The 15,949-nt window shown below is 35.1% G+C and overlaps 1 long non-coding RNA gene and 1 pseudogene across 3 annotated transcripts in view; both read right to left on the reverse strand.

The window, feature by feature from the left end:
- Window positions 1-14,780, reverse strand: part of LOC132268192 (uncharacterized) — a 32,898-nt gene extending 18,118 nt beyond the window's left edge. For 2 of the 3 annotated variants that reach the window (XR_009469251.1, XR_009469250.1), the window contains exons 1-3: window positions 14,488-14,778; window positions 14,008-14,165; window positions 13,212-13,334 (exon numbers count right to left, since the gene is read on the reverse strand). This is a non-coding gene — a long non-coding RNA (uncharacterized LOC132268192). Of the gene's footprint in view, window positions 1-13,211; window positions 13,335-14,007; window positions 14,166-14,487 lie in introns of all 3 variants that reach the window. The other variant, XR_009469252.1, reaches the window with a different exon arrangement.
- LOC132272053 (small nucleolar RNA R71) lies at window positions 68-166 on the reverse strand (annotated as a pseudogene).
- Window positions 14,781-15,949: the final 1,169 nt, after the last annotated feature.

Here is a 15,949-nt window from a genome sequence, read left to right on the forward strand (position 1 = left end):
CTTGGGCAAAAATGCAACAAGAGTTCTTGAAAAAGTACTATCCGGTTTCTAAGACCAATGCCATGAGAACCTCAATTCGAGAGTTTTCACACGGGGATGGGGAAACATTCCATGAGGCATGGGAAAGATTCAATGAATTGCTTAGGAAGTGTCCACATCATGACATGCCCAAATGACAATTAGTTCAATATTTCTTTGAGAGCTTATCGGACAATTATAAGGGCATGGCTGATGCTTCCATGGGTAGCTCTTATATTGATAGGCATGAGGATGACATATGGCATTTTTATGAGAGCATGAGTGAAAATTCCTTGCATCAAACTTTATCTTCTAAGAATGGTAGGAATTCAAGTGGAAGGAAGAGTGTTGGCTTACATCAAGTTGACCATTCCAATGAAATAGCCGCCGAGATGAAATCCTTATCTTAAAGGTTTGATCAATTCTTAATCAACCAAAACTCGGCAAATCAAGTATCGTTCGTCCCTAACTATTCCCATCATGCATCCAATGAGACATGTATGACTTGTTCAAGTGTTTTACATTCTACTTCCAATTATCCCCATGGACATGTGCAAAATAAGCATCATGAATAAGTTAATGCAGCTTTTGTTAATCAAGGGAACAATCTTTAGGTAATCATTATAATCCTAGTTGGAGGAATCACCCGAATTTCTCTTGGAGAAACCAAGGGGAAGGCTCAAACCCTCCCCAAGATGGTTTCCAAGGGAAATATGTTCCACCTCCAATGCAAAGTCAATGTTCTCAAGGTTTTAGATCATCATTTCAATTACAAGGTAATCAATTTGCTAATTCTCATTTTCCTAATCAACCATCATATTCTCAAGGAAATGCTAGGAGTCCCACTTTTGAAGAGAAAGTTTTGACCGCTCTAGGTACTCTAGAGGCGAACACTCAATTGTTTCATTCTCATTCTCAATCCATTGCTAAGTTAGAAACCCAAGTAGGGCAAATAACTAGTACTTTAAATGCTAGAGAGAAAAGGAAAATACTTTTGAATGCCCCACAAAAGCAACAATGTGTTGTGGAGACTCATTCCTCATCGGAAGGTCACACAATAGAGCATGTCAATGCGGTGACTACCTTGAGAAGTGGGAATATTGTGGACAACCAAGTGGGTATGTCCAATGAAGAGAGTGAACCGGTGCAATCACAAGTTGACACCCGTCCCGTTTCACATCCTATTCCTCCTTCATTGCATATACATGATCTTTCAAATGAGAATATCTTGAAAAGTGATTTTGAAAAGAAAAATTTGCAACATGATTTCAAAAATTCTTGTGTTAAAGAGACTTCAAAAAAAATGTCTGAAAAGGTTTTTGAGCCAAGAGCTCCATTCCCGGATGCCTTAAAATGATCCATTTCAATTGACAAGCAAAAGGCTAAAACAAATAAAATTATGGATGTGTTTAGGCAAGTGAAAGTCAATCTTCCACTTTTGGATGCAATCAAGCAAATTCCGGCTTATGCCAAATTTCTGAAAGACTTATGCACCCAAAAGAGGAAGAACAAAAGCCAAGCACCTAGGAAAGTGGTCTTAACCGAGCAAGTAAGCTCAATTTTGCAGCATAACACTCTTCCGAAGTTTAAGGACCCCGGTTCACCTACCACTTCATGCATCATTGAAGATCATATCATTAATCGGGCTCTTCTTGAGTTAGGAGCAAGTGTTAATCTTCTTCCATACTCGGTATATGTCAAATTGGGCTTAGGAGACTTGAAACCGACGTCGGTGGTTTTGCAACTTGCTGACAGATCCATCAAAAAGCCTAGGGGTATCATTAAGGACGTATTGATTAAGATTGATAAATTCTTCTTCCCCGTTGATTTCGTTGTCATTGACACGGAACCGTTCCCGAATCCTAAGAGCCAAATTCCCGTTATCCTTGGCCATCATTTCTTAACAACCGCGAATGCCAACATTAATTGTAGGATGGGGATAATGAAGATCTCATTTGGCCACATGAAGGTGAAGTTGAATATCTTCAATCCGACCCGCAATTTTATTTGACAAGCATAAAGAAGTGAATGTTATAGAGAAATATAATGACCTTGAATGTGAAGGAATAGAGTCTTTGTGCGAAACCAACATTCTTAACAGTTCATCTTCAACCCTGAATTCCAAGAAAGTTATTTCAAAATCTTGTTTTGAAAGGGCATGGAAGCCCAAAGATCATTGTGACCAAGGACCAAAAATTTCTTTTGAGCCTAATCCAACAAGTTCTCTAGGGAACCATTTGTTGGGTGAAGTTCAAAGCATCTATTACCCCGTCAAGGAGGGGATGCATTATAAGATGTTTGATCTGGGCTAAAAGAGCCCAATGTCTTGCTAGAGATGTTAAAGACTAGCAAGACATTTCGTAAGGTGTCAAAACCCTATTCCTCCCTTATTTCTATCTTTAATTTCATTTCTTGCGAAGTCTAGATATTGGCTTTGGGTTCATATGCATTGCTAGGAACTGTGATTAAGATTGCATGCACTTTTATGTTGAAATTGAGCATTTTTCATAAGTTCGATCGATCTCAAAATGAGTTTGATCGATTGATCTTCCCAGTTGCATCAAACCTGCATCCAAATCCCTCTGTCCCATCGATCGAGAAAAACCTGCATATTTCAGCTCTCTGTCCTATTGATCGAAGACTTTCCTAGATCGATCTGAAGTTCTTCGATCAATTCAACTTCACCATTGGATCGATCTGCAGTGTCCAACACTTAGAAAAAATTTTGAACCCAAAAACCTGCATATTTTTGCTCTCTGTCAGATCGATCGAACATTTAGTTCAAATCGATCTCAATTCTGGAATTCATTGCTCTGACTCTATTTTGAATTTTAAATTTTAAACTTAAAAAAAAATAAAAAATAAATAAAATATTTTCAATTTTTAATTTTTCAAAAATTTTCAAAAAACTCAAAAATTTTAGAAGAAAGATCGATCTAAGTTCGATCGATCTGAAGTTTTAGTTCGATCGATCGAACTGGTTCGGGAAGGTTTTTTTTTAAAAAAATAATAAAAAGTCAAGGGTTTGTAGATCGATTCAAAGATCGATCTACACCTTCTCAAACCTTCGTTCGCTTCGCTGCTGCACAACCCATCTTCTCCATCTCCGGCGAGACTCTGGCGACCATCCCAAGCGTCGATCCTCTCCCTCTTCCATCGTAGATCTCATTCACATCTCACCCTTTCGCATCTCAACTTCCCTTTCGGTTTATAGGTGAGATCCGAACCCCTCTTGTGTTTTAAGCTTCGATTTGAGGAATCCATGCTTTAAATGTTAGATCTATGTTGTTTTGATGATGCATATCGCCATTGATGAAGCTTCGAATCTCTTTGAATACATGTATATATATATGTATATATGGTTTTATATGTTTTTGATTTTTGATTTGATTTCGGGGGTCACGGGCCGAATTAAGTGACCACTGTTAATGCTTTGTTGTGTAAATGGGCCCACGACCATGTTCGTGAAGAACCTGTACCATCCACATCACAAATCTATGACTTTTTGAGTTTCACCTCACAGTTCGATCGATCGATCGAACTTTTTCTTCGATCGATCTGTTACAGATCGATCTCACTTATTCTCGATCGATTGAACTTGCATCGATCTCACGTTTTTGTGATCGATCGAACTCACAAATATGCATCACACATTTCACACAACATCTCTTGTGTTTCATGCTATCTTATACATGCCCAATGCCTGTGTTTCCCACATTGGATGCATTCCATACTTATATTGTCTAGCATGCTTCACATCATGTCACTCATTCCTTGTCACTTGCATAGATTCATGTTCCTTATCTGTTTTGTCTATCTTATTTGACATACATGATTCTATCAATTGTGCTTTCATTTTTTTATACCGGCACTGACTTCCTTTTTGCAAGTTTTCCTTTTATTTTGCATGCCATGGTTAGGGTCAAGACTGTTGTTCATGGACATTATCACCGCAAGGCCAGGCGGAGATTGGACAATGAGGCAGGTCCATCTTACGCCTAGGACCCCATTTATGAGTCCGAACCAGAGCCCTCTCATATTCAGGAGGAGCCAGCAGAGCCCACTCCACCTCAGCCTCCATCCGATAGTAGACTATAGTCTTCAGCCGAGGCATCTTCTCCACAGGCTGATGCTGAGGCTGAGCACGTACCATCTCCATCATCACCACTAGCTCAGCCAGCCCAGCCTTAGACCGGCCATTGCTGAGATACTCACACCTTCGAGGGGTGCATGAGTCTGTCTTTGACATAAACTACTTCTCCTGGTCTGTTCATACTAGAGCTGCATATGACGATATAGACCGGAGGGGCATTTCAGCTATACTAGCCCCTATCACATACCCAGTGTACCCAAGGTTGGTCTGAATGTTCTTCTAGAACCTCCGACCTGCCCTGAGTAACCTGGCGGAGCTGCGGACTACCATTGACGGCCACCCTATCAGTATCATGGTGGACACTCTTTCTAGATCCTGCCATTGTCCACACGTCTGCCCTCCCGATCTCCAGGATACCTATCCTACTCTATGGAGGCCCACATATGCAAACATGGCTGTTGCACTCACAGGTCACTGTGCCAGTGGCGAGACTTTCACCACCTGGACTTATCTACCAGATGACCTGTGGTTCTTCTATTCGGTGCTATACCAAAATGTTTTTATGGCCGGCCACAAGATACAGAGGCCCGGCGACTATCTTACATCTTTATATGCCTTTTATACAGGGCACTGGCTATCCATTCCTGCGCTCATCTGGAGCGTTATGATGAAGCTGCATGTTGACCATATCAGCAAGGCCAAGCCCAAAAGGGCTAAGAATCTCCCATTCGGCCATCTCATTACACAGATTATGAGAAACCAGTGTTATCCCTTCCAGCCACGGGAGCATACTGAGTCCAGGGCCTGCACATTCCAGAAGAAGGATTGGGATAAGAGCTACAAGGCTCTTATCAAGAATTTACAGGACGACGCTGTCAAGGCATCTGAGGAGCTAGAGAGAGAGGAGTTGGAGCAGGCAGCAACAGCAGTAGAGCAACAGCAGTAGAGCAGACGGCTTACGATGTACCAGTCGATCAGGCTACCATGCACATGGATATTGACTTGGAGCAGCCCGCAGAGGACCAGGAGCATCACTCTCCAGTTGGGTCGCCCATTCATGATAAGGAGCAGGCTCAGGATCATCATTCTCCCTCTCCAGCGGTACCTGAGGCTCCAGCACAGACACCCGGCTTTGGAGAGCGTATCCAGGCTTTGGAGGATGCCGTAGTCTCTATCCGAGCTGACATTACTTCACTCCGTACAGATGTCATAGCTGCGTTGTGAGACCTATCCAGAGACATACGCAGATCACGCCCTGCTCGTCCTACCTCCTCTTCATGATTTCCATATCTTCTTACTCATCTTATATATCTATGATAAATGCATATTTTTTATATTGTTATATTATTTTTGCGGCCAATCTGTTGGCCTTGATATCTTACTGGATGTACTGTATTTTATTCTGTTTTTCTATTTTACCCATGATCTTTTGGATGTCATATTCTTCTTTTGATATATCTGTCTGTGACTGACTCCATCAGGTGCATCCTAGTGACTTCAGTGAGAGAGAGTACTGCCCAAAATTTTCAAGACCACCCTTATACCTCTCTCTATTTTCAGTTGCTATCCCATTTGCACTTGCATGTCCACTGTGCACTGTTATTATCCCTTTTGTTATCTGATGAGTTTTATCCAAGTGCTAAATTTTTAAGACCACAGTTAATCCCAAGTTTGGGGGGGCTATACCACCTACTTTGGATACTTCTGTTCCGGCTATTCTTTGCTATAGTTACACTAGTATACTCTTTCCTTTTTTTCTTTTTGCACATTGAGGACACTGTGCCATTTAAGTTTGGGGGTGATAGTGTGATTTATAGTGTTTGCTTTAAATTCAAAATTTTAAGCATGATTTGTGTATTTGAGGGATTTTCTATGATTGGTCCATAACTAGCTATGATTTTGATCTTTTGAGGACTATATTGCTTAAAATTTAAAAATTGCTTGACTTGAGAGTCCAATACTCCTTGTATGCCTTGTGGATGCCATTTAGGGGTAAATTTTTTGAAAGATTGATATCATGTTTGTACTTGTGGTCCACATCATCCTGATTTTGTGATTGTTTTGAGATTCAGTCTAGTATTCTACACTAGCACAGGCGCACACTAGCATTCATTTGTGGGGTACATGCTTTGTTGATTATTGAATTGGTTATATCCCAATTGAGCTAGTAGTGCATTAAAAGCTTTCATTTTGATAAAGGTGAATAACAACCCCTTTTTACTAAGTAGCCGGGATTCTAGCCTCATCAAGTACTGAATTTCTCGCGCCAAAATGTGGAGGGCCCAAATTCTAGGTTAATAATTGAACTTAATTAAAAAAAGAAAAAAAGAAAGAAAAAGTTGCAAAAGCAATAAAAAAAGTGAGGACTTCTCCCAAAAGGTGAAAAGTGGGAAATGATTAGATGAAAGTTGTCTTGATTTGTAACCTAGTTGATTTGAGCTTGTAAGTCCTTAGGGGTGTTTAAATACCTGGTGCCCTAAAGCAGTCTGGTTTGGGAGTCATTGACCTAACGCTCGACCTCATGGATCACTAGAAAGCTTAATAGATCAACATATTACACTATGCTTCCATCTTTGACCCTTAGGGATAGGAAAAAAAAAAAAAAAATCGAGTGAAAAGAATAAGTGCATGTAGAATAATAAAGCTTTAATAAAAAGTTTACTTTTTGTCTTGATGATTAGTACTAGATTTGTGTGCTAGTTTGAGGATAAGGATATGATCATTTCTTTAGTTGGCTAAGATAGCAACATACTTGATGCCGGTCCACTCAAAAAGGATTCTAGAGTTGTTTTGATTTCATGATCATTTTCTTAATGTGTGGAGGACCATACTTGCTTACTTGATGTTGAAATTTTGGGAGATTGCTTGGAAATGTTTGAAAAATTGCATACTTGAGGTAGTTTTCTCCCAATACTTGTTTGCAATATTGGTGCCTCTTTTAAAAGAATGAACTTGATGTTTGTGGGTTTCATTTCTGGAAACCCTCACGAGACTTCACTCGTCCACTAGGAGTAACCTAAGGGTTTAAAAGGCTTGTTGCATATGCTAAATGTAATCGTGTTCCCTACGAAAGTGGCGTTATCCATTTATTGTTTTCTAGTTTATAGCTGTATAGTTGTTCATTTCATTCATTTACTTTCTAATTCATTGCTAGGGACTATTAATATTTAAGTTTGGGGGTGTGATGAGCGCTGAAAAGTGCGTATTTAAATCCCTTAACCTTAGGTATTCTAGAACCTTTATCTATCTTATTTTCCCGTTTTAGATTGATTTTGTATTATTTCCATTTTCAGGTACTTATCCCCAAAATAAACTAACTCAGCTAAATAAGAGCATAATTGAAACAATCTTGAGATGAATCAAAGAAAGGAGTAAAGTGGGAGCAAAAGGAAGCAAGTGGTGGAAATTCAGCATGTTCGATCGATCTCAGAAAATATTTGATCGATTGAAAGTTCATCGATCTCAGCATTCCAAGATGGATCCAAGCTCTTTTGTCCTTATCCAAAGATCCCACAAAGTTCGATTGATCCAACTTTCTTCCGATCGATCAAAAAGATTTCATCTTATCCACCTGTACCACCATACCTACCACATTTGTCTTTTTCCCAAAAATATCTTCAACATATCCCAGATTTGTTTTTATCCAAAAAGGCGCCACCATAGAGGATCGATCCAGCTTAAATTCGATAGATCTCTGCCATGTTCGATCGATCTCACCACAAGTTCAATCGATTGAACTTCCCAAAGCCCGAGAAAATCCAATTTCCAGCTCACTAAAAGTTGTCTCATATCTAATCATTGGAAGGAATATTGGTGTACGAGCCCAGCTCATTTAGGGTGATATTTAACCTACCTTTATAAGGAATATGAGCCATTTTTTGAGAGATATACTTAAGAGTAGATAGAGACACAATTTTCATATTCTTAGTGAGGAAGAAAAAAAAGGAGGAGGCTAGAGAGACAAGCTTGGAGTTCTTCCATCAACTAAGAAGAGTAGCAATCTCTACCATGGAGTTAGCTCTTGAGGGTTGAAGGACACCATCAATGAGTGGCTAGACATCCTCTTGGGGCTAGAGTTAGCTCTAAGCATGCTTTCTACATCTTAATTTATGTATTTTTTAGGGGATTTGTTTTGTGATACATATTTTGACATTTTTATATATATAGATCTTGTTTATTCAATGATTTGTGTGGTTTAATGCTTCCAATTGATCATTTCATTCTATCCATATGTCTATGTATGCTAGAATAGATGTTCATGTGTTTATCTCTATTTCTAGTGCTATTCACTACAAGAAATTTGGTCTTTGGCGACAAACGAATTTGTCGCTAAAAGTACATATTTTGTCGCGATAAACTTATCGCGATAAAAAAAAATTTGTCCACAGTTTGTCGCTAGAAGCCGGTCACAATATGTTTTTTGTGACAAATATTGATTTGTCGCTAAAAGTGAGATATATTGTGACAAAAAAATTTTTGTCATAAAATGAATAAAAATTGCGACAAAATATTTGTCGTAAAATGTTCAAATATTGTCGCCTAAAGACCTCCACACCTATGAAATATATCGCTATTTATTACTATTTTGTGATAAAAACAATTTTTGTCACTATATGTATAATCTTTTGTGACAAAAATTGTCGCTATAAGCTATTTTATTGTGACAAAACCTTTTGTCACTATATAATTCCTATGTTGCGACAAAAATATTGTCACTATAAGCTACTTTATTGTGACAAAACCTTTTGTCACAATATACATCACATGTTGTGACAAAAATATTGTCACTATAAGCCACTTTATTGTGACAACAGGTTTTGTCACAATATACATCCTATGTTGTGACAAAAATATTGTCACTATAAGCTACTTTATTGTGACAGAATCTTTTGTCACAATATACATTACATATTGTCACAAAAATGTTGTCACTATAAGCTACTTTATTGTGACAAAACCTTTTGTCACAATATACATTACATGTTGTGACAAAAATATTGTCACTATAAGCCATTTTATTGTGACAAGAAGTTCTGTCACAATATACATTCTATGTTGTGACAAAAATATTATCACTATAAGCTACTTTATTGTGTCACAATATACATCACATGTTGTGACAAAATTATTTGTCACAATATATATATTATGTTGCGACAAATATATTGTCACTATAAGGTTAAATATTGTGACAAAATATATATTTTGTCACAATATATCTATCATCTTATGACAAATATGTTGTCACTATAAGTTAAATATTGTGACAAAATAATATACCATACCACTAATACAATAATATAATTTTGTTTTCACCTATTTGAAATTTGGAACTTGTAAATTAAATTAAAATATTGATAAACAATCTAAACCAAGATCTAAGCATATCACTCAAAATCAATATATTTGATAATCAAACATAGAAGATAAAACACATATTCCATTAAGAATTTAGATATTAAAATGTGCAAATCATCTAAAATGATAATTCCAGCACATATCAAAATGCTATAAATCCAATATTACATAATGCTAATCGCATAGACATATCAAAATCCCAAAAGAAATCTGAATAAAAAAGGGGAGCTAGATTGCAATCAATGTCAAACTTGCAAAAAAAAAAAAAAAAGAAGAAGAAGAAGAAGAAAAAGATTAGATTAGAATTTGAAGACCGAAATAAAATTTTAAAGATTATTTTAGAGAACTTGATATCCTGGTGAGAATACACTACAAGAAAATAGAATTTTTATAACCTGTAATTAATGACATGCATAAAAAGTAAGCTTTGTTAAGTACTAATTTAAGCCTCATGTACAGGTAGAATATATATATACATAGCAAAAACTTACTATTTAAATGAGACTTAAGGTCTAGGAAAAAAAAAAAAAAACATATATAAATTCCAAACAAATTTGTATAATTAATGATTTTAGACTATTAAGTCTACAAGTCATTTGAGTGGTTTAGTTGAATTTAAAATTATTAGATTGATCAACTTGATGAAAATGAGATTTTACTCCTCGTCTCAACAAATATATATATATACTTTTTATTTTTTAACTATTTTAAAATAAAAGTCAAATTATTACATCATTTTTTATAACATTATTATTTTAACTTTCCTACATTGAATTTATAAAAAATAAATCATCATTGGTACAACTATATCTTGTGTATACACTATAAATCACATATGTATATGTGTATATATATATATATATACTGCGATACCATTACAAAATCAATGCTCTATAAAATACCCTTTGATCTGGAGGGTAATACCCAATCCTTTGATTCAGAGGACAATACCCAACACTTTCTTGCTCTATAAAATATATCATTTCTTTTCTATCTAGACAGGGTTATCAAATATAGCTTAGTTATTGACATCTCTTAATTAAAATGATTAAAATACTCACTATTAGCATTCCAAAATATAAATCATATTCTTTTGTTCGGTATTCTTAGTTATTAGCATATTCTTGTTTATGCATCGTACTCATATCTTGGAACCCACGTCAATGTACAACATCTTACAAAATATTTTAAGCAGAAAGGAGAAAATAAAGGTCTATGATTATATACTTGAAACCTTCTGCAAATTAATGTAAGGACCTTGTGATAATGTCAAAGTTGATAATCCAGTTTTCGCACAATACTTTTCGAATATCAATTGGTTCAACATACAAAATTATGGATAAGGAATTAAATAATTTTTAAAATATAGTTTAGTGCAAACATTTAGAGGGCCTGTGTGGGTTGGCTAAATGTAAAGAGAGAGAAAAATAAAAGGAAAAGAGTGAAACAATCTGGAAAATGAGAACGACACAATCCTGAATATAGACCCAACTCAATCTATTTCATTGATGATATTTGGGTAAATACCAACTCATTTAACCAAAAGTTCTTATACACAATGAGGTTGTAGATGAGTTACTTATTCTAAAATAAACATTGATCATGAATGTAAACCAAACTTAAAATGCGATTAATGAAAACCAAACTCCATCCACAACAATATCCCGACCTTTGATCCATTTATGCACAATAATAAAAAAAATAAAAAATAAATAAAAAAATGATCACTTAAGGAACGTGACCCCCTATACACCGCAAAATTGATCACTTGAAGGCACGTGACCCCCTCAAGCATGAGTAAAAAACATTAAAAATGTGCAATCATAAAGCATTCTCATTCTCTCTATAATTTACAAAAAGTAACATAATTTTACACTATAATTCACAAAAAATAAAAAGTATCATAATTTTACACTCTATAAAACTGTTATCTTATGGCTGCATTGAGGAAACTTCTTACCACCCAATTTCTCACTATGGAATAAGATATCACTATGCCACAAAGTATTTGATTTTAAAAATTTTGAGTAAAGTGTGTGTGTGTGTGTATATATATATACATACATAGAGAGAGATGTTAGAACCCTAGAAAGTGGGTCAGGATAAGCATAAAGCTGAAAAACGAGGAAACATCTACTTCCACCAAAGTTTATGATAATTGAAAAAGAGGACAACAGAGGGTGGGTGATGGCCCATGCTTTCCACAATTCAAATATCTCTTTAGTTTAATATATGGTATCTTTTGTAGTTGAATTCAAAAATTAGAAGATAAAAATAAAACAGATGATGGTGCACGAATGAAGTTATTAGAAATTACTTTCAAAAGTTAAAAAATACGAGATAATATGACAGATAATAAAAAGAGATCCAAAATTCCCTTAACTTGTAGGTTTTGTAGACAATCTTCCTTTTAATTTTTTTTTTCCTACTAAAGGGGTTGTTTTTTGATTTGTTGTTAAAAATATCCCCTACATTGCATAAAACACTCTCGACTTGGTAAAAGTATTTTAGTAAAATAAAACACTTACTTAGATGGAATTTTTCGACAACAAAAAAATTAAAATAAAAACAAATTTATTACAAAACGCTATGAGTCTACACGGAGTTTAATGCAATTCATCCTAAAAATAAATTAGTGTAATGCTAATGTTGATTTTTGCTCTAACGTATGAGTTTGTAACTTTTTATATTACTAGGTTGTTAGAGCCACAAACCAGATCGATCTGTGATGTGGCCCAGTGCTTTTCTCTCATCCCATGCAAACCTAAGTAGGTTTTCTAGTGTAGTATTGTCACACATATGTTGTAAGTTAAATAATTACCACACAATTCTTTTCTTTTGGTACAGATGAGGTTTTAGCAGTACTTGATACTTTTATGTATACAATCATTAAAAAAAATCAAAAACCAAGTCTATCACTTCTATTCTAATTGGACCAACAAACACCAACAAGACTTTCCTTTCCTAGAAATAGAGAGATGATTGTGTGCAATATATATGATTGAAAAAATATTCAATTGAAAAATATATATATAGTTGTTGCTTATTTTCTATTTATGTTGTTGCTCTGCAAAGTAGGCAGAACCACAAGTTTGCAAGCAAGAGCAATCACTTTATGCAAGCAATGGCAAACTTTTGGTCCATACATAGCCTATCCCTACCAGCACCTTGCATTGGCGGGGTTAATTCTAGATAATGTCCTCATTCCCTTTGTTGATTTGCCTATTGTCTTTAAATAGATTTTTTCAATTGTTCATTTTTTGGTTTCATCGGATGCAAGGGTCCAGCAGTGGAAATCTTTTTTTTAAAAAAATTAAGCTGTCGATTTTGGTAATTAACTTTCTAGATGAATAAAGAAGATTCAAGATATCTGATCATGTATAGAAATTATATTTCTAAGCTTTAGTGGATTATAACTTCCTAGAAAATATTAAGAGGTCAACCTGCTATGGTGCTAGGGATGGAGAGGTTGATCTTAGTTTTGATAGTTTAGATTCTAGTTTGTATAGTTTTGTCTGGTTTGGGTATCATTCTCATTAAAGTAGGGGTAAACCCTCCTTAAATCCCAAAAAAAATTATTAGTAGTGGCATAAGTAGTAAAAGCCACAACAACAGCAACAGAACAAACATTGCTGGAATTTAACAAATCAGACCCTTTTTTTTTTAGGTAAAATTTCAAACCCATTAAAGAAGTGCATGAATGGAAAGACAAGGAAAAAACAAATCACATGTTTTTATGTACCTGTCTCTGTAGAAATTCCCTCTTCAGTGGCTTTCCTCTTATTTTCTCTGTCATTTGTGATTAATAAGACCCATGTTGCACCACCAAGATGGTTACGATACCACTGAGTTGTCACTCGAATTGCTGAACTTCCAATTCATCAATGTCAGAAGAAGGAAATCTACAATTGCATGTTCTTACACTAAAAACAGGAATAAGTACCACAATTACAGTAAAGTGTGCTTAAAAAAATGGTTCATACTTTCAATATATATAGTATTCCTGTTATACTCCCACCATGTTGTAAGACATCCCCATATATGATTACAATTACAAGACAATGTAAACACACGCAAAGTGAAATAAGACACCATATGCTCCCCATTTTTGGATAAAACAACTGAACACCATTTAAAAGTAGCTTTTAAGACATCATTACACTAGCATTGTTTATAAAATGCAATCAGATTGGAGGGGTGCATATATAAATGAATCAAGCCAAGAGCATATTGCCAGTGGTAAACTAGCCATCAAAAGCAAAAGCACGTTGAAAAAAACATCCAGTTTACATAGTATTCTAAATACGGACGTATTGTATAAAAACAACATTATTAAAATTACCTGTTGAAATTTTTTTTAATTAAAATTATAAAAGAACTTCCATGTGTATCTTCATTTTTGGATCCAAACTATCTTTTGACTTGTCTTAAATATAACAAGACTACCTACAGGACCATTGCTTCCTTAAATTGTTGAAAAGAAATTGAAAGAATTCAAACATCGTGATGAAAATGATGAAAATTAAGAGATGACTCACCTGTGATGTTCGTTAGAGGAAACAAAGAACTTCCTCATAGAATTGCTGCACAAGGCTTTAACTCTGTTATAAACTGAAAGATTCTTGTTCTTGACCTCTTGCAGCACAATCGATAACACAACAACATCATCAATTGCCAGATTCTCAAGCAAATCAATCTGAGAACACGGACAGTGAAAACCAAACCAACGTTCTAGTTATACATATATGTGTGTGTGTATATATATAATTGGTGCAATGTAAAACAAGAACTTGTGAAATGACCTGATTGAGAACAACATTGGTTTTGTATATGGTAGATGTAAACAAAGTAATGTTAATTCGTTCAATCTATTTACACACATACATATACATATATGTGTGTACGAATATGTGTGTTTCAGTGTGTGCGACTATGTGTGTTTTAGTGTGTGCTAATATATGTGTGAAAAAGGAAGCAAGAAGAAGGAATTGAAAAGAGAAAAGTTAAGCTTTGCTTACCGATCAGACAAAGGATCGCTTCTTTATAGGAATTTTTGTCTCTGGATTTAGGGTTTCGTTTATAAGCCGTGTGTTATCATTTAGGGCTTGGGGTCCCTTCTATGGTGACCGAAGACAGAGACGACAATGTTATCTGGAGATAGAGACGACGATGGTGACTGGAGACAGAGACGATGATGGAAAGCCTGGCCGTTTGCAGCGAGATGTACACAAGAAGATTTTTTTGTGTTAAAGCTTATCAAAGAGGGAAAGTGTTCGTGTTTGTGTGAAGTTGTGTCTGCTTTACTTAATCTTTTATTATTATTTTGTTTATTTTCGTCAATTACTAGCGGGAATAATTCCCGCCTGTGGAGGGGGGAAAATTTTCACTTTCTACCTTGTGTTACTGAAAGATTTTTTTTTTATTTTCATCAATTACTAGCGGGAATAATTCCCACCTATGGAGGGGTAAATTTTTTCACAGAATGCGAAATTTTTATTAAAATAAGACAATAAAGACATAAAATATATTAATATTGAAAACACACAAAACAAAACCCGATCTTGGTATTTTATAAAAAACACGATCCAATTTATATTAAAATAATTAAAAGAAATGTTCAAAACAACTTAGTCAGAAAAATCAAAATTCAACTTCATATCAAAGTAAATGTGACTGTCTTACATTTTGAATTACAAAATTATCAATTAAAGTATTCCAATTAAATTTCTTCAACATATATTTTTCAATATATATCATAGTCAATCCATTTAATCTCTTTTATGACATCATTAATTGCAGGTAAGATTTGATCAACTTTAACTTTGAAAACTTCTCCTAGCAGATGCAACTGTAATTGGGATAGTCAATAATACTCTATATGCAATCCAAGTATTAAGAAAATAATTACTTAACCTTTTATAAAATTAAATACTTTAATTGCCTTTTTTTTTTTTTTTTTCCTCTCAGTAAAGTTTCTCTTAAGACTTGTAACTCTAAAAATAATTTTGTCTTGTCAATATCAAAAACCATTTCATATAAATGTCTAGTTGATGTAATTTATAAAAAATTAACAGAAAATAAGTTACAAATTGATCAAGTGAAAGATCAGGAATGGCGGATGTCTGAAATGGAAAGTCACCAACGAGCCAGTGGCCTAGCGATATCAGTCTTTTATCTCCCGAAGGGAAGTCAGGGGTTCAAGTCATATGTGTGTGTGAGTATCAACTAGGAAAAAAAATGGAAAGTCAATCTATCTATATGTGTGTTAATATTCTAAAAATTAGGAGAATCTTATAATCCAAACATGGCTAATGATGATGATAATGATCCATTAAGGGCGGTTACTCTACCTGCACCCAAGTAGGTAGGGTGGCTCGAGTTGCAATGAAGATGTTGCAAGTTTGGGTAGGGAAAAATGTAACAAGGGTTATTTATTGTGATACCCCTTAATTTCAGAACACGGGTTGATCAAATCCGCGC

Source organism: Cornus florida, unplaced genomic scaffold (genome assembly GCF_030987335.1).
Source record: "Cornus florida cultivar Cherokee Brave unplaced genomic scaffold, ASM3098733v1 CherokeeBrave_3.0.0_Hap2_Chr08, whole genome shotgun sequence".
In the NCBI taxonomy this organism is placed as follows: Eukaryota; Viridiplantae; Streptophyta; class Magnoliopsida; order Cornales; family Cornaceae; genus Cornus; species Cornus florida.